This window comes from Camelus ferus, chromosome 13, assembly GCF_009834535.1.
Source record: "Camelus ferus isolate YT-003-E chromosome 13, BCGSAC_Cfer_1.0, whole genome shotgun sequence".
In the NCBI taxonomy this organism is placed as follows: domain Eukaryota; kingdom Metazoa; phylum Chordata; class Mammalia; order Artiodactyla; family Camelidae; genus Camelus; species Camelus ferus.
The window spans coordinates 47,058,841-47,080,878 of NC_045708.1; the positions used below are offsets into that span (position 1 = coordinate 47,058,841).

At 39.8% G+C, this 22,038-nt stretch overlaps 1 long non-coding RNA gene across 1 annotated transcript; it reads left to right on the forward strand.

Moving 5' to 3' along the window:
* The first annotated feature begins 993 nt into the window (after window positions 1–993).
* LOC116668051 lies at window positions 994–17,709 on the forward strand. Its single transcript, XR_004325117.1, has 3 exons — window positions 994–1,095; window positions 4,958–5,253; window positions 14,328–17,709. It is a non-coding gene; the product is annotated as an uncharacterized LOC116668051 (long non-coding RNA).
* The last annotated feature ends 4,329 nt before the right edge of the window (window positions 17,710–22,038 follow it).

Below are 22,038 nucleotides of genomic sequence, written 5' to 3' on the forward strand. Positions count from 1 at the left end.
ATGGCAGTAGGTATAAAGTGTGGTGGAGTCCAACAACTAACACTGCTTGGGAGAGCTGGAGAGGCTTCCTGGAGGTGGTGACATTTAAGATGCTATTCAAAGACTGAGCTTGGTTAGAAGAGAGATGAGGAAGAGACATTTCATGGATAAGGGCGTGGCGTATTAGGGGCATGGGGAAGGGTTCAGTTTGGTTGCTACAAGGCTTGTGTATGGGGTAGTGGCATGGCATCGGGGGTGAATAAAAGCCATAGCTGAAGTGTTAAGAGTTTTAAGTACAAGATTTTGACTATCCTGTAGGAGCTGGGGAATCACTGGAAAATGTCTAAGTAATGAGCACGTTTTCTTTGGCATTGAGGAAGAAGAAGGAGCAGGGAGGGAACATTTGCCATGTTCCATGTGACTCAGGATGAGACAGGAACTAAGGTAAGAGCAGTAGTGATGGGGCAGAATGTGCTGCTTGGAGCAAATGTCCGTTCATTAGGGTTGCCAGGACTTGGTAGGGGACTTACCAGGAATGAGTCGCACCTGAGTTAAAATTTCTAGTTTGGCAACTGGGCATGTCCAACTGGGCGACTTCCCAGTCCCCAAACCAGAGTGAACATTGTGTCTTGAGGACCTCACCGTGCTCCATGCCTTGTCCTGAGGACAGAAAAGAAGATGTGTCTTAGTCTCCCCAGGACCACGGTCCAAGAAATGAGGACATGTGAAGGGAAAGCCTCCAGGGGCAGGGAAGCTGTGTACAACCTGGCTTTTTCTTCAGGAGCCCAGGGGCCACAGGTCAGTTGGGGCAGATGTCCTGTCTTTTCAGATGGGGGCTGATGGAGCAGGGAGTGAGTCCCTCCATGCAGCTCCACCAGCTTCCCTGGAGCAGAGCGAATTAGCTGTGTCAGCACCTAGCATGAACGTGGAAGAGGACGGCTAGCCCTGAATCAGGGAGGCAGGTAAGGAAATAAAAGTAGTAGAGGAAGGACTAAATCCCTGTCTCCCTCTTGCAGGTGCCCTATCTTTGTGGGTCAGCCTGAGCCAAGGCTTGGTTCCCAGGGGCTCTCGGGGTAGGAAAACCCATATGAGGTCTGAAGTTAAGGACCCAGGAAGGTAAGTGTTGTAGGTTTGACAGGTAATATTGCTCCCATTTTACAGATGATGATATTCAGGCCCAGAGAGGTTACATTTCTTCAGGCATCAAAGGGCAGAGCTGATAATGATAAGTAACATTCTGATAGTGTGTACTCTGCGGGCATTGTTCTCAGCATCTTTTTTTCCCTTTTCAGTTTTTGTTGATATATAATTGACTTATAGCACTGTATTAGTCCAAAGTATAAAACATAATGATTTGATATCCGTATGTAGTGATAAGTTGTTTTTCTTGTGATGAGAACTTTTAAGATTTATTCTCTTAGTAACTTTCAAATATACAATACAGTATTGTCAACTAAAGTCACTGTGCTGTACATTACATCCCCAAGAGCTGTTATCTTATAACTAGAAGTTTATACCTTTTGCCCACCTTTACCTACTTCCCTCTCCCCTCCCCTCACCTCTGGCAACCACCAATCTGTTCTCTGTATCTATGAGTTTGGTTTTTTTAGATTCCACATATAAGTGAGATCATACAGTATTTGTCTTTCTCTGCCTGATGTATTTCACATAGCGTAACAACCTTAAGGTCCATCCATCTTGTCACAAATGGCAGGATTTCCTCCTTTTTATGGCTGAGTAATATTCCACTGTATACAAATACCACAACTTCTCTATCCACTTATCAGTTGGTAGACACTTAGGTTGCTTCCATGTCTTGGCTGTTGTAAATAGGGCTGCTATGAACATGGAGATGCAGATATCTTTTTGAGATGGTGATTTAATTCCCTTGTTTGGAAACCTTTCATTTGAATTATGTCATCCCTGTGACGTTGGCACTTGTATTATCCTCATTTTATAGACAGAGAAATTGAGATAGAGAGAATTTAAGTAACCTTAAGGTTTAAGGTTACAAAGCATATATGATCATGCTGGAATTCAATTCCAGGCGGTCTGACATCAGACAGGTGCCTGACCACGATGCTACTTTGAGTTCAGCACCAGCCAAGTCTTCTGATTCTAAGCTCACTGCTCTTTCCATTACATTGTAACAGTCAGTTCTTGGCATACAAATGTCAAATATCAGGCCAATAATTTCATATGTAAGGATTTCAAAGGTGGACCTCTGGGGAGCCTATGATCTCAGCCACATTATAGGAAATAAATTGCTAGAGTTTAGTATCTTAAATTCAGATCACAAACACAGGATTAGCAGTGGGGTAGAAGTAGTAGTAAAAATTCATCTCATTAAATGAACATCTGTTTCCTGGAATTTGACAGCATTCCCAAACATGCATGGCTAGGTTGGGATGGCTTACTGCGAAAGTTTAAGTCTATTTGTTAATGCAAGATTCTTAGTTACGAAAACTATAGAGATGAAGTCAGTGGACAGGCAGTCTGAATTTTAGTACCCCTAAAAAAAGAAAGCATTCTTTTATCTGCCCAATTCTAGAGTAATTTTATCCCTCCATCCCCAGAGAGTCTGTCCATTTCTAGAGCCACTGTATCTCTCCTCAGCCAACAAGACACAGAAAGATTGGGCAAGGAAATAGTAATTAGGGGAGAAAAGGCAGGGAAGTGAGCATGGTCCAGAATATTAGAAAATGCCACTGCCTTTCATGTGCTTTTGGGGTTGGAATTGAATCCTGCAGTAGACTGACTGCAAAAAAAAAAAAAAAAAAAATGCCTGCAGTTCTTCAAGCAGTTTGCAGTGTGACTCTGCCAGCCATCAGGAGATGGAGTCTGTTTCCCCACCCCTTGAATCTTGGGACTGTCTTCTGACTTACTTTGCCAGTAGAATGTGGCGGAAGAGCTCGTATATCTAAGGGTCCCAAACACTTCGACTCTCTCTTGTTCCTCTGCCCTCACCAGGAGAACAATCCTGAACTAGCCTGCTGGGAGATGAGACACTCTGTGGAGCAGAGCTAAGTCATCCTAGATCAGCCATCCCCTGAGGACCTTCTACCCAGTGGCAGACACATGAGCAAGCCTAGCTGACATCATCTGAGTCCATCCCAGATCAGCATAGTTTCTCTGCCAGCCCCTAAATGCAGGAGACATAATAAATGGTTGTGGTTTTAAGGCACTTAATATTGGGCTTGTTTGTTATGCAGCATTTTTATGGTGATAGATAATTGATAAAAGCATCAAAAGTAAATCTCATCAGTGACAGGATGTCTGTTCCCCTCCATTATGCCCTCTTTCATATGTCCCTGCTTGCTTGTTTGGCATTTACTTCCAATAGTGGCTGCAGCCCCACCCTCACCCATGCCCACAGAAAATCTGATATTAGGCATGAGTTACCTCCTTGGAAAGGTGGCCAACTCTTGTAGTACAAATGTACATACTCAAACTCCCCTAGCCTAGAAAACCAAGTCACCAATGTGGAAGACATCCAGACCTTCCCCCCTTGTTCCCATATGCTTATACTTTGATCCATCTCCATTTAATTCCCAACAATGGCTCCACTTCCCATTCAGAGAGGGGTGTAACAGAGTTTAGAATCAAAAAACCTGGAGTTGCACAGATGTGGATTCAAACTCTGGCTTAGCCACTTACTAGCCATGTACTCTTGAAACTGTCCCGTAACTCACTGAGCCTCAGTTTCTTTGTGCATAAAGTGGGAATGATAATATGGAGTTACTGTGAGGATTAAGTGACATATTAGGGACATAAATGCCCAGTAAATAGTAATTTTGACTCTGATTGATTATCCAACCCCATTCTCTCCAGTTCCAAACTCTGGGCTCCCTTTCAGACGTCTGATTTGGGTTCATACTGCCTGCTCCCCCTCCCACCCCCGCCAGCAGTACTCCCCTGGAATCAGTACTCCCGCGGACTCACTTAGGACCCGAGCCCAGTCTCTAGTCCCTGTGGGCACCCAGGCGGCTGGCCTAGCGTGTCCACTGCAGCGTCACTGTGGAGTGGGACAGAACAGAGTCCAGGCCCTTTTGCAAGTGGGTCAGTGGGTAAGCCCGCCTCCCCTGCCCCCGAGCCCTGCTGACCGCTCTCTGTGAGTTTCACATGATGCAGTGCCCCCTCTCCCCTCTGCAGCAGTATTAGGTTTCCTCCCATTCCCATACTCTTCAGAGACTGCAGCCCTTCTCACATTTCAGACGCTGACCTGCTCCTCTGCACTTTTCCCCTCTGCTTGTCTGGAGACCCACATAATGAAATTCAGACAGCAGTGAATGCTGCGCTGTCTCCCTTCCCCTCAGGACGGGCGACGCGGCCTGGGCCGCCAGCCTGGCAGGGAGCGTGCTTCTCCCGTGGCCTCGACGGAAGGCTGGGCCAGAGGAGCCGGCTTGGTGACTCCTTTCTTTTTGTCAGCTCAGAAGTTCCTTTTTTTTCATCTGCCTCTGGGGGGAGGGGTGGGGTGGAGAATACATGTGATACATAAAATGAAGCAGGCTTTCCAAAAACAACAAGGCTGAATCATAATAACTTACATTTGTGGGACACTGTTGTTTCCAAAGCTCTTTCACATGAATTGTCTCCTCGGATTCTCACAGCAGCCCCGGGAGGCAGATGGGACCAGGATTAACATCCCTGCTTAACTGGAGGGTCACATGGCAAGTAGGTGACTGGGTTCTGGCCTGCACACCAGTCTCTGGACCGCACACACATGCTCCGTCCTCTGTGTGAGGCTGTCTTCTTGCTAGCATTTCACACCATGACAGGCCCAGCATGGGTAAAACGTTCCCCTAGAATCATCCCTTATGGCAGAGGGGAACCAACATCCTAGAAGTGTCAAATTACTACCAGGTCCTGTATTTCATCCAAAAAACTGCAAACTATGAATTCTGATTCATTAATTGTCATTGATATTAAGTAGATTTTATATTCTTAATATAAAAGCTTTTATTTTATCTTCCTTCAGGTAAAATAGATGTTTCAGGAAGATGGCTTTGCTTCACTCCTGGTAACTTCAGGCATTTGTGGCACCAGGTTCTAGATGCTTCCAACCAGCGTGCAACAGGAGCGTGTAACACACATGCATATAACCATAGCAACCACCTGAAGAAATGCTTTATTTTAGCTCCTACCTCGGCAAGAATGTTTTTCTTTCTTTCTTTTTTTTTTAATTGGCAGTGTGGACTAGAGCTTCTTTTAAGCCATCTGCCCCAAACATTCCATCCTGCATTCTTTGACAGTGGAAAGACACATGTTTATAAGGTATGTTTAGCGTCTGAAGGAATGAGCTTTCTGGCATTCCCAGATGCACTGAGTGCGTTTGCAGAGCAGAAAACACGCACCCTAGGCAGGAACCCAAAGTGGGGAGCAAGCAGAGCCTAAGGACTAGGTGTGGGGGCTCAGTTGAAGGGTTTGAACCCAAAATTTAGGGCCTCAGAATTGTTGTCGCTCTATGCACTACCTCACATCACCCTGCCGGCCGCTCTCCCTTGGCAGAACCTTGCAGAGGAGTCCCACTGTCATCCGAGAGTACTCACCTCTCTGCTCCAAGAGGGAGGCCAACAATCTCTAAATCATAACTCCAACTCCAAAGGGAATCCAGAGCTCCAGCTAGCCTTGCCCACCCTTGCTGTCCACCCCAGAGCCCTTGCTTGTGGACCCTTTGCTTCTGAGAGGCCAGCAGTCCATACAGGTAGAGGGACAGTGGCCACAGAGTCGTCAGAGCAGAGAGGATGCAATCCTGAATGAGAGGTGGGGAGAGCTGGCTCCATTGCTGTGGGTTTGAAACAAATAGGAGTATATTCCAAAGTGCTTGCAATTGGTTGTAAGCATAGAGTTAAGATTTGCTGATTGAAAGAGAGGGACATGATCTCAATAGCCAGCATGTACCAGAGCTTCCTATGCACCACGCACAGATCTGAGCATCTTCAGTGCTCCAGCTCGTTCTTGTCTCACCACAGTCCTCCAAACTCAGTCCTATTATGTTCACACCATTTCACAGGTAAAAGGGTGCCTCAAGCACAGAGAGGGTAGGCATCTTGCCCAAGATAAACAGTATGCAGCAAAGCTGGGATGTGAAGCCACACTTTTAACTACCATGCTGTACTCCTCTCACTGCCTGTGCAATGTACCCAAGATGGTACCAGAACCTTCTTTAGTCCTATTTTTTGGCAGGCACTGTGTGGAGTGCTTGACATGCACTGTCCTCCACAATCCCTACAACATTCCTGGAGAGAAAGTACTGACGTACTACCGTTTTCTAAGTGAGGACTCTGAGGCTCAGAGATTTCATCTTGCCAGACATGCTTGTAGCAAGTAATTGTCTCAAAAGCCCATTCTGTTTTGCTGCCTTCTGCGTAAACTACAAAAAATAAATAAAAGAAAGCAGCACAAAATAAATGAAAGGGTTTTGCAGAGAACCTCCTTTGTATTTCTGGACACTAAATAGGTACAAATTCACTTCAAGGAAATTTCATAGGATTTGAGATCTGGGAGATAGGCAATATGGTGAAAAGCAAAGAACCCTGAGCTTGTGGTCTAAAAATCTAGGTTCAAGTCCCATTTTTGGTGCCCACGTCCCTGTGCTGCTCAGTTTCCTCATTTGTAAAATGGAGGTAACGGCAAAGCCTGCCTGTGGGACTCAAGTGATAAGACGTGTGGTACTGTTATTATTTGACAGGAGTAAGGTGGGTTTGTTTTTTGGTTTAGTTTTAGTTTTAGTTTGTTTGGTTTTTTTTTTTTTACATTAGCGTTCACTTTAGTGTTCTCTATTCTAAGGATTTTGACAAATGTATAATGACATGTATCTACCATTATTGTATCATAAAGAATATTTTCACTGCCCTAAAAATCCTCTGTGTTCTGCCTGTTTATCCCTCCCTCCCCCAACCCCTTCAACCACTGATCTTTTTACTGTCTCCATAGTTTTTCCCAAATGTCCTATGGTTGGAATCATACAGTATGTAGCCTTTTCAGATTGACTTCTTTCACTTAGTAATATGCATTTATGTTTCCTCCATGTCTTTTCATGGCTTGATAGATCATTTCTTTTCAGTGCTGAGTAATATTCCATTGTCTGGATTGCCACAGTTTATTTATTAACAGGTTAATTTTTTTTAGCCGAAACCTCTTCCTATTATAGATGGGGAAACTGAATCCTAGACAGGTTTGAAGAACATGCTTAAGTCTCCCAGCTAGTTTGTGACAGAGTCAGGACTCAAAAGCAACATTTCAACCCCTGGTCCAGCACTTTTGCTACTTTGATGGCTGGTTTTCTGACATTCTCTAGAGCTTGTGTTTTAGAATTCTCTCATTTCCTTGCATCCATTTGCTAAACTACCACTTCTCTTATATTTGTGGAATTAGAGGTCAAAGAGAGTTTGGATAAAGCAAATACACATCTTCTACAACCATCTAGTTAACAGCTTCCATTTCCCTCCTTATGTAGGAGTTTTAAAAGAGCAGCTGAAAAGTAGCAAAATTGCTAGAGGGGTTTCCATCTCCCCTGTCTTCTGCTCATCCTTGAAGGAGGTACCACCAAATGATGATGTAAACTGGGAGACAAGGAAGTCATGGTAGAGTTCTTTAGAGTAGTCTTGTCTGTTATAAAGGCAGCAGACTTGTGGGAAGAGGAATCACTAAAGAAGAGGTCCAGTGGGGATCAATGCAAATTCCTACACTTAGGTTTAAAAGGTCAGCTGTACCTGATGCAGGCTATGCAGGAATAATCCACACAGAAATGGCTTTGGGGTTTAGTTGTGTAAGCACAGTAGGGAGCAATATTGCTATGGGGTGGCCTACAGTGTGACTACGCTCTTGGAGTCCATTAACAGAGGTGATTTCTATTCCCCACCAGTCACACTGAGCGACTTGAGCACGTTTATTAAACGTCTCACAGTGAGGAATGTTATAGTCCTGCTGTATTCTGTGTTTAAGTAGAGATGCAGGGGAAGTTCCGTTTGTGGACATCATGTCTAAACCTTGTACTGATGAGCTGGGGCATAACCAACAGCTGCTGGCTGGGCACTGGAAAGGAACTCAATGTTTGAAGGGGGCCGTCCATGCACCAGACACTAAGGCTTTACCTCCGTGGTTTCAGTGAATCTTCATACCAACCCTGACATGTAGTTTTTATTAATCTAGTATTTTGTTTAGAGGAAGAAACTTGCTCAAGATCACCCCTTTTGAAGGTGGCAGGGCTTCCTCCTAACTCCATGTCCTTCTCACTGCAAGGATAGTAAAAGATCTAAAAACCATATCATGAGAGGACAGCTGTAGAAACCAGGCACAGCTATCCAAAATAGTTGAAGGACTTGCAAGTTAAACAGGGAATTAGATTTATTCCTCCTGGTCCCAGAGGAAATTAGAGCCAGAAGATGAGTGTTACAGGGAGGTGTTACATAGGAAGTTGATGTCAGGAAGAACTTTCTATTAGAGGATGGTTCAAGGAAGGGTCCAGCTGCCTTAACTTATCCAGAGTACCTCGGAGGAGCATTCAAGGAGAAGCAGATTGGCCAGTGGTCAGGGATGTTATTCATTCATTCAGTCAATATTGATTAAATAGCTCTGATGTGTCATCACTGGCTTAGGCCTTGAGGATTCATTAATGAACAAGATAGACCAAAAAAGAAATTCTTGTCTTCATGGGGTTTACATTACAATGGAACATAGTGGTAAAGGGAATTGTAGCATTCTCTGGTACATTAGACTAGTGGACCCTGGACCCCCAGGGTGCCAGTCATAGTTGCTGTCTGTGCCTTTCAGTGTCCCCTCAGCTGGTACCACTGCTGGGCAGGCTAGCTCAACATCCAATTGCCAAATCTGTGCACCTTTGTCTAAGAGCATTCTCTGGTCACTGCTTAAGCGATGGGGGAATTGACAGTCCCCTCAGCAGCTGTCATGCAATGACTGATGGGATAAAAAGTCCAGTCTTCTTGTCTCTCAGGTGCAGGATCTATGCTGTTTAGTTCTCCAGCAGGGTGACACCCCAGTTGTCTGCGATGGAATCCTGTTTGCAGTCAAGCACACTTGCTTCCTTCCTGTCCCTGTCTCACTTCCCACTGATCAGCCAGTGGTCCCTGGAATTACTTCCCAGATAAATCCTTTGCACTAGAATCCTTGCCTCAGAGCCTGCTTCTCGGGGATCCCAAAGTAAGGCCATCCCTTTGGCTGAACACCAAGGGATAAGAGTTTTCTTTATGGTTCTTGGCTCTGTCTTCTTGGGCAAGTCACTAACCCTCTCTAGCTCCTTGCAGTCTTGCCTTGTAAAATAAGAGCATTAGATTAGATACAATATTATTTGTTCCATCTATATTTATATCCATAAGCATACCCAGCACTTACATTTGTGGACTCCTTTACCTGCTTTTGAAAGACCCTTCACATCCATGTCACATTGGATCCTCAAAATACCTCTTTGAATTAATTAGACTGGGTCTAGATGACTTTGTCCATTTAAGAGATTAGACAATCGTGTATCATAAAGACTTAGTTTCATTCTTTCTCTTCTAAACATTTTAACCAGTGTGGTCCTGGAGTTTGAGTGATTCCCGTCCATGTTCTTTTAATCTCCATCAGCAATCCTGATGTATTGAACAAGTTTCCTATTTCTTGATTCTCTGAATATGTAAGTTATAACCAGGAAATGGCAGAAATTGTGGCTAAAATAAGAAGGGATCCAGAGCCTTTGGGATATAAAATTCCACCTTCAACAGCCTGTACAGGCTACGTCTGTGTGGGACAAGAACATGAGGTAGATGCAAACCCTGGGCTAGGTGCAGGTGGGGTTGTGAACTGTGTTTGCACCCTCTGATAAGAGGCAGCGTGGGACATGTTTTTTTTAATTGAAGAGCAATCAGTGACAATGTGTCAATTTCTGGTGTACAGCACAATGTCCCAGTCATGCCTATGTATACATATATTTGTTTTCATATTCTTTTTTATTAGTTATTACAAGATATTGAATATAGTTCCCTGTGCTATACAGAAGAAATTTGTTTTTTCAAATCTATTTTTATATATATTGGCTAACATTTGCAAATCTCAAACTCCCAATTTATCCCTTCCCACCCTCTTTTCTCTGGTAACAGTAAGATTGTTTACTATGTCTGTGAGTCTGTTTCTGTTTTATAGATGAGTTCATTAGTGTCCCTTTTCTCTCCGTTTTTTTAGATTCCACATATGGGTGATATCATACAGCATTTTTTTCTCTTTCTGGCTTACTTCTCTTAGAATGATGATCTCTGTGTCCATCCATGTTACTACAGATGGCATTATTTTATTCTTTTTATGGCTGAGTAATATTCCATTATAAATATACCACAACTTCTTTATCCAGTCATTTGTTGATGGACATTTAGGTTGTTTCCATGTCTTAGCTACTATATATAGTGCTGCTATGAACATTGGTGTGCATGTATTTTTTTGAGTTAGAGTTCCCTCTGGATATATACCCAAGAGTGGGATTGCTGGGTCACATGGTAAGTCTATTTTTAGTTTTTTGAGGAATCTCCATACTGTTTTCCATAATGGCTGTGCCAAACTACATTCCCACCAACAGCGTGGGATATTTATTTGTATTTCTCTGGGGTTTACAGAAGCACTTTCGTATCTTTGATATCATTTGATTCCCATTAACCCTGTGAGATACTGTTTTTATTATTCCCATTCTGATGGGGAAATAGGCTGAGGGAGATTGAGTGGATGTGGAAAGTGTGAAGTATCCTTGAAAATGTTAAGGCAGATGCAAGTGGAGGTTACCGTGCCCAGGCTTGTTCAGTGGAGTTCTCTTATAGCTGTGTAGATTCAGTCACAGGATGCTTTCCAGAATAAGACAGGAGAACTCAAGTTATAAAAAAGGAAGAGGAAGGATAGCGACCCTACAGATTCCTTGAGTTACTAGAGAGATGACCCCATGTCACTATGCAGAGAGTGAAGTCAGACTTTAGCAATGCACTGAACCTTAGGATCATTCTGGTTCAAACTCTTGGGTGGTCCAGAGAGGGGAGGTACTTTCTTTAAGGTTACACAACTTGTGGGGTGAGCAGCCATCTCCGTATGCACTGAAATTTCCACTTCCCAGGAAGCCCCTAAACCCCAAGCAAACTAGGACAGTTGGTGACTCTACAACTGGTAGATGTTTTTGAGTCTTCCAAACCTCTGACTCAAAGGCTGCTTGTACCCCCTGCACTAGCACTGAATGCAATCATGGGTGAGGTCCTCTGCCCCTCCGAGCTTCAACTTTCTCATCTTTAAAATGGAAGCAATAATATCAGACTCAAAAGAATGATGTAGATTAAATCAGAACATGCATGTAACGTGCTCACTACATGACAGATACTATGACTATGAGTATTACTTACCAAGACTAGATATGGGTTATACTGGCATTGACCCACCTTTCATTCTGTTGCTCTTGATTGCCTCCAGCTAGATTCACAAATCACCACGAGGGGACTTTTCTGCCAATTATGACTGGAAATTTTTTTAAACTTAGATGCTCAGGAAGCACAGTTCTTTGTAGTGAACAAAAAACTGACTTTCTATACCAAGAGTCACATCCTCCAAGAGGAATTATGGCATGTGGTTCAACTGTACCCAAATGATTTCTTTTTTAGATTGTGAGGACAAGACATTATCAAATATGCAATCAAATGGAAGGATTTAGATGTTGCTGGCATCCGGGGTTTAACTAATGTTTGTGGCAGGAGAGAATGAATAGATCTCTCAAGTCATACCCAATTATGCAGAGCAAGACTATATTGGATAGACCTGCCATCTGATCACATTTTTCTGTTGCTGCTGTCCCTGTCCACACAATATGCTCTAGTGCATTACAGAGAGAGAGTAACAAAGTCCAGCATTTCATGCTAGATTTAGAAGGCTGACTCGTTCCCCTGTTGTAGTGTTCCGAGTAGGCGTTTGAACTCTGAGACCTTGAAGACTGAGCCCCTCAAACAGACTCTTTCTGTGTCTCAGTGGGAAACTCTTTGCTTCTCTTCTTCAGTTTCTTCAGCTGTAAAACAGGAATCCAAATAATTCCCTCTAGCCCAGGGATTCTCTGAGCTCGTCTGTAAAATTACACAGGGATGAAAAACCCTGTAGTGACAATACACGCCAAACATTGTTATGAGTCTAGAGCTCAGAGTTCAATGAGATTAGGAAAAAAAAAAAAGAATCCAGCATCCAAGAGGAAAACCCCAAAGTGCTCTCTCCTCAAATAGGGGTATTTTGTGCATGATTTTTGGGGATCAATGTCTGTGCAACTTCCTGGGGTGACCTTCCAAATGTTTTTCTACTCTTTTCCCTAAAGAAGGCCCTCTCCATCATAGTTTATAGGATTTCCCCCCTCCTTCCTTATTTCTCTTTTAACTGTAGTAAAGAAAAAAAAAATTGAGTGCAGCTTCCTTGCTGATTGTGGAGAACGAATCTGTATCTCTTTGGAAGCTCGTTGATCAAAAGATTTGTGTCATCTGTGTGTAGTACATTTCTCTGAGGGGAAAAGGCAGAGTAATCAAGCACGCTTCTCTTCTGAGAGGAAAACAGATGCACCGTGTGTGTAAGGGGACTGTGTTTAAAAAACAAAGTCAGGAGCCTGGGAGAATTACATTGGTGCTCTCTCTGCACATGTGTGGAGATAATGGTGGCTTGAAAAGAGACTTCACATTCCAGAGCTTTTGGTGTCTATGGCAAGAAACAGATGAAATGTGTCAATAAAATCTGGCATTTATTAGAGAGATAAAGAAGTCTCGGGTAAATGGTATTCTCCAAGTAAGACAAGAAAACAGAAACATTTCTGTATTGCAATACCAACTTTTGTCTTGGGTCTGCTGGTACCTGGGTTTATTATTTAGAATTTTTAACATATTCCCTTAAAATGATTGTTAGTTTTTGGAATTTTTTCCTCTTGGTTGATAGTATTTACCATTCACACCAGGCATAGATCTTTAATTCTGTTACTAAAAAACAATGATGGAAAATGGGTTGTGTTGTGCATTTTCTTTAGGGAAATGAAATCCACAGAAATAGGAACCACCAGCATTTCACTATCTGAAAAAGTAAAACAAGACAAACCATAGACACAGAGAGTCAGCTGATTGTCCTCCCAGGGGTGGCTCTTCCACAGCTGTAGCTGACTGTCTACGGCAATTATCCTCATGGTGACCTGTGTTTCATAGCGGCAACATCTGGTATAGTCAGAATACTCAAAACTTTGAGGTATTCATTGTATTTTGTAGTTAGGAGGAGAGACAAATGAGAAGATGTATATATTTCTAGACTTTGGTTTTCAAAAACGGTTTTAGATTGACTAGTACTGTTTAGTTCCTTAAAGGCTCCCTGATTCAGTGTTTGGGCTGAAAAAGGAAAAATATTTTGTATTGATAATTGATAGAAGATCAAGAGCAGATGTACACCAAGGTCTCAAGCCAACGTTTTAACTTACATTTGTGTGCTGTGAGGAGCTATCTCAGCCAACAAGTGATTTGTATTCGCTAATTGTAGGCAGTGTGCTAGTTTTTGCATATAAAAATGATGATTTTATGTGTTATTTGTTGGTTTCCTCTTCTCCTACTCTGAATATGTTTTATGTTTCCTTCATGGGCTCATTTAAGGTTTAACGTGGAGCTGTCTCCATGTCCTGGGCAGCGCTGGTTTCTATACCCATTGGTTTCCTTAGGAAACTTAATGTGGTTGCAAAATCACTTAAAGTTGTGGCTGTTGGAGCACAGGTCTGTAGAAACAGGGCAGTTGCCAGATAAATTTGATGAAGGAAGAATGTCAAGTTGGATCATTTGAGACTCAGGATCTCCCAAATAGATCCACTTTGGTGTCCAAAAAAGTCCAGATTGAGTATCTACATTGCTCAGATATGTGGAAGATTGCCAGATCTCTGCTTCAATTTGTGTGTGTGGAAACTGCTTACACATGCAGCCTCCAGGGAGTCCGTTCTGTTGAATGACTGTCTGAATGTCAACACAGCTCATCATCATTTCTAGATGACAGATCATAAACATGGTTGGCCCTTAGGAAATAATGGTTAACTGCGTGAGGTGGAATGGTGGAAAGCAGGGTTGCACATATAAATGTCTGCAGAGAACAGGTTTGTGTTATAGTAAGTGAGGCAGGCCTTCTGTTGGGGTGTGAGGGATACTGGGGACCGGGAAGACCTGAGGGGAACCCCCCGCCATCTGAAGGCTCTTCACTGCCCTTTCTCAATGGAGGCTCAGTATTGCCAGATCTACTAACAATTTTTCAAACCAAGCAGGAAATTCAGATTTTTATGTGAAATCTTTCAAACATTAAATGTTGACCTAAATTTCCTAAAACAATATTTTCAGATTTTAAACACGTCAGAAGACTAAATGTGGCCACCAGGCTGCCACTTTGAGACCTCTGGATTAAGTGACTCTTTGAGAAGAATCTCCCTACTCTCCATCTAAAGACTGTTTTTCCAGTAACCTTGGTGAGTGTCCCTATTTGCAAAAGAACACTGGACTGGGAATTGGGAGACTGGGTAATCCAGCTCCTTTTTCCTAACTGCATGATCAAGGGCAAACCCTTAACTGCATTCATCTTCAGCTTTATAATATGTCAATTCATAATATATGTCCCACCCATCTGTCTCATAGATGAAATTTATTCAACTAGTATTTATTGAAAATTTACTTGAGCAGATCCTATTTTATATAATCCTCAAGAGGGCCTTTTGAGGTAGATATTCTTAACATGGATGTAGAGATGAAGGTTTTGCAAATTTTAAGGAAACTGCTCAAAGCCATAGAGCTAATTAGTGGAGTGGAGATTCAGACCGGATCTTATATTAAACTCCACTTTGCATTGCGAAAACAATTCCTAAAATAGATAAGGAGCCATAATCCATTTAAATCATCCTCTTCCTCAACAGCATCATTTTGTCCTTTTTTTTTTCTGGCCCCTAGACAAAGAGTTTACAAACAGAATCTTCTTACCTGGGCAAGTTACTCTCTGTCTAAGTCTCAGTTTTCTTAACTCTTAAGGTGGGGAAGTAAGACTTGAGCAGAGGTGCAAATGGGTATTTTAAGGACTGTATGTAGCTCAGAGATGTCTTTGGGCCTAAATAATTTTTTCTGTTTTTAAAAAAATCTAGTTATTGAGGTAGTACAATTGACATAAAATAAAGGACACATACCTAAGTGTATGATTTGATGAATTTTGACATATGAACATAGCCATGAAAACCATCACAAAAATCAAAATAATAAGCATATTCATTACCCTCAAAAGTTTTATCATGCTACTTGGTAATCTATCCACTCCTTGTCCCAGGTAACAACTGATCTGTTTTCTTCTTTCTTTCTTCTTCTTTTTTTTGGCTTTCTTTTACTATACATTTGTTTGCATTTCCTAGAATTTTATGTAAATGGAATCATACAGAATATACTTTTTTTTTGGTCTGGCTTCTCACTCAGCATAACCATTTTGATCTCTATCCATGTTATAGTGTGTATCATTAGTTCATTTCTTTTGATAGCTGAGTAATGTTCTATTATATGGATGTTATAATGGAGTAATGTTCTATTATATAATGTTCTGTTGTATCTACAGTTTGTTTTGTCACCCACCTTTTGATAGACATTTGGCTGTTCTAGATTGGGGCTACTACAAATATACCTGCCATGACCATCCATGTATAAGTCTTTGTATGAACATATGGTTTTATTTCTCTGGGTTAAAATTCTAGGAGTTGTATGACTATATCCTATGTAGGTGTATGTTTAACTTTTTTAAAAACTGCCAAATTGCTTTCCAAAGTTGTACCATTTTACATCCCCACCAATAGGGCATGAGAGCTCCAGTTTCTCCTCATCCTTGTCAACATTTGGAGGAGTAATCTTTTAAATTTCCATTCTACTATGTAGATAGAGAGTATCTTAATTTAGTTTTAATTTAAAGTTCATTCACGATTAATGATGTTGAACATCTTTTCATGTGTTTATTTGTCATCTTCATGTCTTGTTTGGTGACGTGTCTGAGTCTTTTCCTCATTTTTATCATGTTGTCTCTTTTCTTATTATTGAGTTTTGAATGTCCTTTATAAACTCTGGATGTAAGTCTTTTACCAGATATATGACTTGCAAATATTCTAGGTCTGTGGCCTGTCTTTTCCTTCTCTCAGCAGTGTCCTTTGAAGAGCAAGAGTTTTTAATTTTAATTTTAGTGACATCATATTTATCAACTTATTCTTTTATGGATTGTGCTTTTGGTCATTAATTTTAAAATTTTTACCTACTCCAAGATCACAAAGATTTTCTCCTATTTTCTACATGATTTTTCTACTTAATTCTGTATAATTTAAAAATTATCTGCCAGCATTTAAAAGTTGGAAGACTTTATGGAAGAAATTGGAATTCCTAGTTTCTCTAGAAATGGAAGAGTGGGGTCTACTGGCTTGCATTCCCATAGGATGGTGCTCCGCTGGACCTGAATGATCCGGGCTACCAAAGTCCCATTGCACTGGCTTCACTCATCTACATTCCCAGCCTTGCTGCTGTGGGTACACAGATCTGCCACCCCAGGGCTAATGCCCTCTGTGACCGTTTGCAATTTTAAGCTTTGGTGACTCTACAAATCTTCCATTTATTACCTATGAGCCTCCTTCTGAAGGTTCAGAGAGTGAGATACCCAGCAGTGGATCTGGAATCACCTGGAGATTCTAGAAGAATCACTGTAGTTACACCTTTAACAATCTGGGGAAATGTTTTAAATAGTTTAAATCTGAAAGTGATACAGACTCAGCTCTGGACATTCGCCTACTCGTCCGTGTGTCTTTCTCATCTGCTTTCTGATGTAAGTTAAAACAAATTTTTTCAATTATAAGTATATATCATAAAATGCACATATCTTAATATGAACAGTTTGATGAGTTTTCAAAACTATAAATACCACCTCAATTATGATATAGAGGATTCCTACCACTGAGAATTCCCCTTCCATCCCTCTCCAGTCTATCCACAGGGGAGATAAAGGGAGATGTGGGCTCCCTGTCTGGAGCCAACCACTAATATAATCTCTCCTACAGCTGAATTATAAAATTAAACCATAGAGTAAGTACTCTTTTGTGTCTGGCTTCTTCCTCCAAGCATTGAAGTTTTGAGGTTCATCCATGTCATTTCATCCACCAGTAGTTTGTTCCTTTGTATTAGTGAGTCGTCTGTAAAACAAATATGCTACATTTTATTTATTCATTCTCCTGTTGGTGGACATTTGGTTGTTTCCAGTGTTTTGCTATTATGAATAAAGCTGCAGTGAACATTGGTGTACATATCTTTGTATACAGATTTTTATTTCGTTTGGGTAAGTATCTCAGAGTGAAATTGTTGGATCATAAGGTCGGTATATATTTACCTGTATAAGAAACTGTAAAAATGTTTACCACACTGGTTGTAACATTTTTCACTCTCACCAGCAGTGTATGAGAAACCCAGCGGCTCTCCATCCTCTCAACATTTGGTGTTTCATCTTTTTAATTTTAGCCATTCTCATGCAAATTAAATGGTAGCTCACTGTGCTTTTAATTTGCATATCACTGATGAGTAATGATTTTGAACATTTTTTTCTGTGACTTTATTGACGATTCAGTTAAAGGTGCTTTTTGATGAGTAGATGCTTCTAATTTCATTAAATTCTAATTTATCAATTTTATTTTTTCCAGTTACTGCTTTCTGTGTCCTAAGAAATCTTTGCCTAGCTCCTATTTACAAAGATATTCATGTATATTTTATTCTAGAAGATTTACAGTTTTAATTTACATGTAAGCCTTAATTCATCTCAAATTATTTTTTCTTTATGATACAAGGTACAAGTCAAGATTCACTTTTTCTCCAGTTGGTACAGCACCATTTGTTAGACCTTCTTTATTTCCACTGAGTTGTATTGCTGTCTTTGTAAAAAGAAAAAAAAAATCAATTGTCGTATACCAGAAACTAACACAACATTGTAAATAAAAACATTAATCGTTGACGTTTGTGCCAGCCTATTTACAGACTTTCTATTCTGTTCCACTGGTATATTTTTCTGCTTTTATGATATATTTACAGTATTGAGTTTTTCAGTTCATGAGCATGATATAGTTATCTATTTAGGTCTTCTGTAATTTCAATGATATTTTGTAGTTTTTCAGTGCAGAGGTCTTTTTATTTCCTGCATTAATTTTATTCATAAGTTTTTTTATGTATTTGGTGCTATTATCAATGGAATTTATTTTTAAATTTTATTTCCAGTTGTTTATTACTAATATATAGACATACAATGGATTTTTGTATATGGTCATTTATATTGAGACTTTCCTAAATTAACTTACCCAATTTAGTAGTAGGATTTTAAAAATTGAAACTCTTTGGGATTTTCTTTGTCCACTATCGTGTTACCCCCAAGAAAGGTAATTTTATTTCTTTTCCCCAATGTTTATCCCTTTTGTTTCCCTTTCTTGCCTTTTGTCATTGGCAAGTACTTTAATGTGATACTAAATAGAATGATGAGAGTGCTCACCCTTGCCTTGTCTCCTGCATTAAGGGAAACATGTTTAATATTGCATCATTAATATGATGTTTTCCCTAGATGCCCTTTATCAGACTGAGGAGGCTCTCTTCTATTTATAGTTTTATGAGATCTTTCTTTTAAAATCGTAAATGGGTATTGGATTTTTTTTTAGTACTTTTTCTTAACTGTTGAGCTCATTAGATGATTTTATCTTTAAATCTGTTAATTACATTGGTTAGACTTGTGAATTACATTGTTTTAGAATGTCAAAGCAACCTTGCATTACTGGTATAAACACAACTTGTCACAATATATTATATACTTTTTACATTACTGCATTTAATTTGCCAATATTTTGTTAAAGAGTTTTGTATCTAGTTCATGAGAAATACTGGTTTGAATATTTCTTTTGTTGAAATATCTTTAATCAGGTTTTGGTACTAGGGTCATGGTAGTTTATAAAATGACCTAGAAATTGTTTTCTCCTTCTCTATTTTTAAAAGAATTTGTGTAATATTGATACTATTTCTTCTTTAAGTGTTTAATAGAATTCACCTTTGAAATCTTCTGAGTTAGTGGGTTTCTTTGTGGAGAGGTTTTAAATTAATAATTCCAATTCCTTCCCTAAGTACATAGCTATTTAAGTCTTCTACCAGTTACACAAGTTGTGTTTTTCAAGGAATTGGTCTATGTCATCTGCTTTGTTTAATGTGTTGGCATGAAGTTGTTCCTAACAGCCCTTTATTGTCTGTAGAACCTATGGTTATAATTTCATTCTTGATGTTGGCAATTTGTGAATTTTTTCTTTTATTTTTACTACTCAGTATTACTAGGGGTTTATCAACTGTATTAATATTTTCAAAGAACTAAATTTTGGCTTTGTTGATTTTTCTCTATTATTTGTATTCTAGTTCATTAAATTTTTTCTTATCCTCATTTCTTCTGCTTATTTTGGGCTTCTTTTGTTCTTTTCTAGCCTGTTAATGTGAAAGCTTAGATCATAATTTTAGAGCTTGTTTTCTTATATGAACATTTAAAGTTATGAATTTCTTCTTTATGCCGCTTTAGCTATATGATGTGTTTTCCTTATCATTTAGTTTAACAGTCTCTAATTTTCCTTATGAGTTGTTCTTTGTTATTATAAAATGTTGATTAATTTTCTATTCTCTATGGATTTTCTATATATATTTTATTATTGATTTCTAATTTATTTGACTTGTCGTCAAAGAATATACTCTGTATGATTTCAGTTTTTGAAAGTTATTGAGATTCATTTTATTGCTTGGCATGTAGTCTTTCTTGATGAATGTTCTGTAAATGCTTGAAAAGAATATGTATTCTTCATTTTTTAGATATAGTGGTCCATAAACATCTACTAAATCAAGTTGGTTAATAGTGTTCAAGTTTTTATATTCTTACTGATTATCTGTATTCTTTTTCTATCAATTAGTAAGAAAGAATTATTCAAGCCTCCATCTATGATTGTTCATTTTCTGTTCTACCTTTAGAGTTATCAATTTTTACTCCCCATATACTTTTAAGCTCTGTTACTAGGAACATGCATATTTAGGAACATATCTACATAAAAACACAAAAAATTAGAATTTTTATGTGTTCTTGGTGAACTGATTCTTAGCATTATGAAATATCACTCTTTATCTCTAGCAATACTCTTTGGTTTGAAGACTGTTTTGTCTGATAATAGTAAAGCTATGCCAGTTTTCTTAGAATTACTGTTGGTGTGGTGTGTCTTTTTTTTATGCTTTTGCTTTCAACCTGTATTTTTATATTCAACTGTGTGTATCTCTTGAATATAGCAAATAGGAAATTTGTGCTTCCCTTCATCATAACCTTGGACTTTGCCCCTCTGGAAAGAACTCCTCCACTAGGCTCAGAGTAAGAGTCTCGTTGAATTTTAAGCAGCTGTCCAGTTCCTTTAGATTCCTCATGCCAAAAGGCCAGTGGGCAAGTAAAGCAGTAATCATCCTGGCAGGAGTAATTGGCCCTAATCATCAGGAAGAGGATGCTGGTTTTTGAATAGTGTGTAATACTTGACTACACATGGCATGGTCACACAAAACCTGAGAAGTCTATACTGTGATTCTTCTACTGAAGGTTGCTATTAATGCCATACAACATTCTCATTATAGACACCCTCCAATAACATAGGGTCTACTGGAGCATGTGGGTCCAAGCAGCAGGGCCACATGCATCCCACTTGGGGAAGAGTTTTTTTTATATATATATACTTGCTGTACTGTTGTAGGGACCTTCTTCCTGAGGATCTGGTCTCTTGTTTAGTCATTTGAGTTCTAGTCATAAAACTGTTCCTGGCCTGGAACCTGATAAAGGCCCATGATTTTTTTTTTTTTAAACTGGAGAAGCTCTCCTCCATCTTCTGATCAACCACCCTTGATTTCTTTTGGCTGAATGCTTTGAACAGTGTCCTTGTTGCCTGCCAAACATATCTTACTCCTAGGGATGCTGTGTTCTATTAAACATCTCCATAACTCTGTGAGCCAGGCTTCCCTGGCTGCTCCTCCAACCTCACTACTCATCACAGTAATTGTGTGCATGTTGCATCTTCGGTTAAGCACTTACATCTGGCCTTTATTTTGGGATATTATCATCCCTATTGCTATCAACAGTCCATTTTATAACAGCATTTTTTACCATCTGCTCTTATCTTGCAAAGGAGGGCCACTTACTGAGCATCTCGGTGATTCTGGTGTCCTCCCATCGTCCATCCCCCTTCCCCACACCTACTTCTTGATTTCAGTTCTTTCAATTCTTTCTTCATGATCTTAAATAGCACATAGCTACATCTTGATATTTCAGTTTTAGCTAATATCTGCTAACTTTCCATTATGAAATATGAGCTCTCTTTCACAACCATGACCACCACCACCATATACTTCCATCCTCCCACTCTCTCATCATAATTGATTATAATTTTGGTTAGATTCAGACATCTCTGTGTCATCTCTAGCTACAGCTAAAGACCATGCAACATACTATGTTTATTTTTCTTTTTTGTACAACTTTTTTTTTGTATTCCATGGAGTTAATAATAGTTTATATTTGTGTTTGTTTAGTTTTCTATATGCTCATCACCAATTTACACCAAAACTTTTCCTCAAAAATGAGTCTCAGACCTAAATCATCTTGAGATTCTATCAGATGGTGATTTTTCTCCTAGTCTTCAGACCTGTTCCAATCTTGGCTAATTCTCCCTGATTAGTTATTCATTTTCTCTCCTGGAACATGCCTTCATTATCATCCTGGAAATTCCTTTCTCTTCTCTTTTTCCTATATTCCATGTGTTTTTTTGGGGGGTGGGGTAGGGAAATTACTTTCAGAATAGTTGCCATATATCCTCTGATAGTTTCCTTGGAGAGAGTATGTGGTAGGCTGAGTAATGGCTCCCCAAAGATCCTCATGTCCTAATCCCCAGAACCTGTGAATTTGTTTCTTTACATTGCAAAAGAGACTTTTCAGATGTGATTAAGTTAAGGATTTTTTGATGAGATT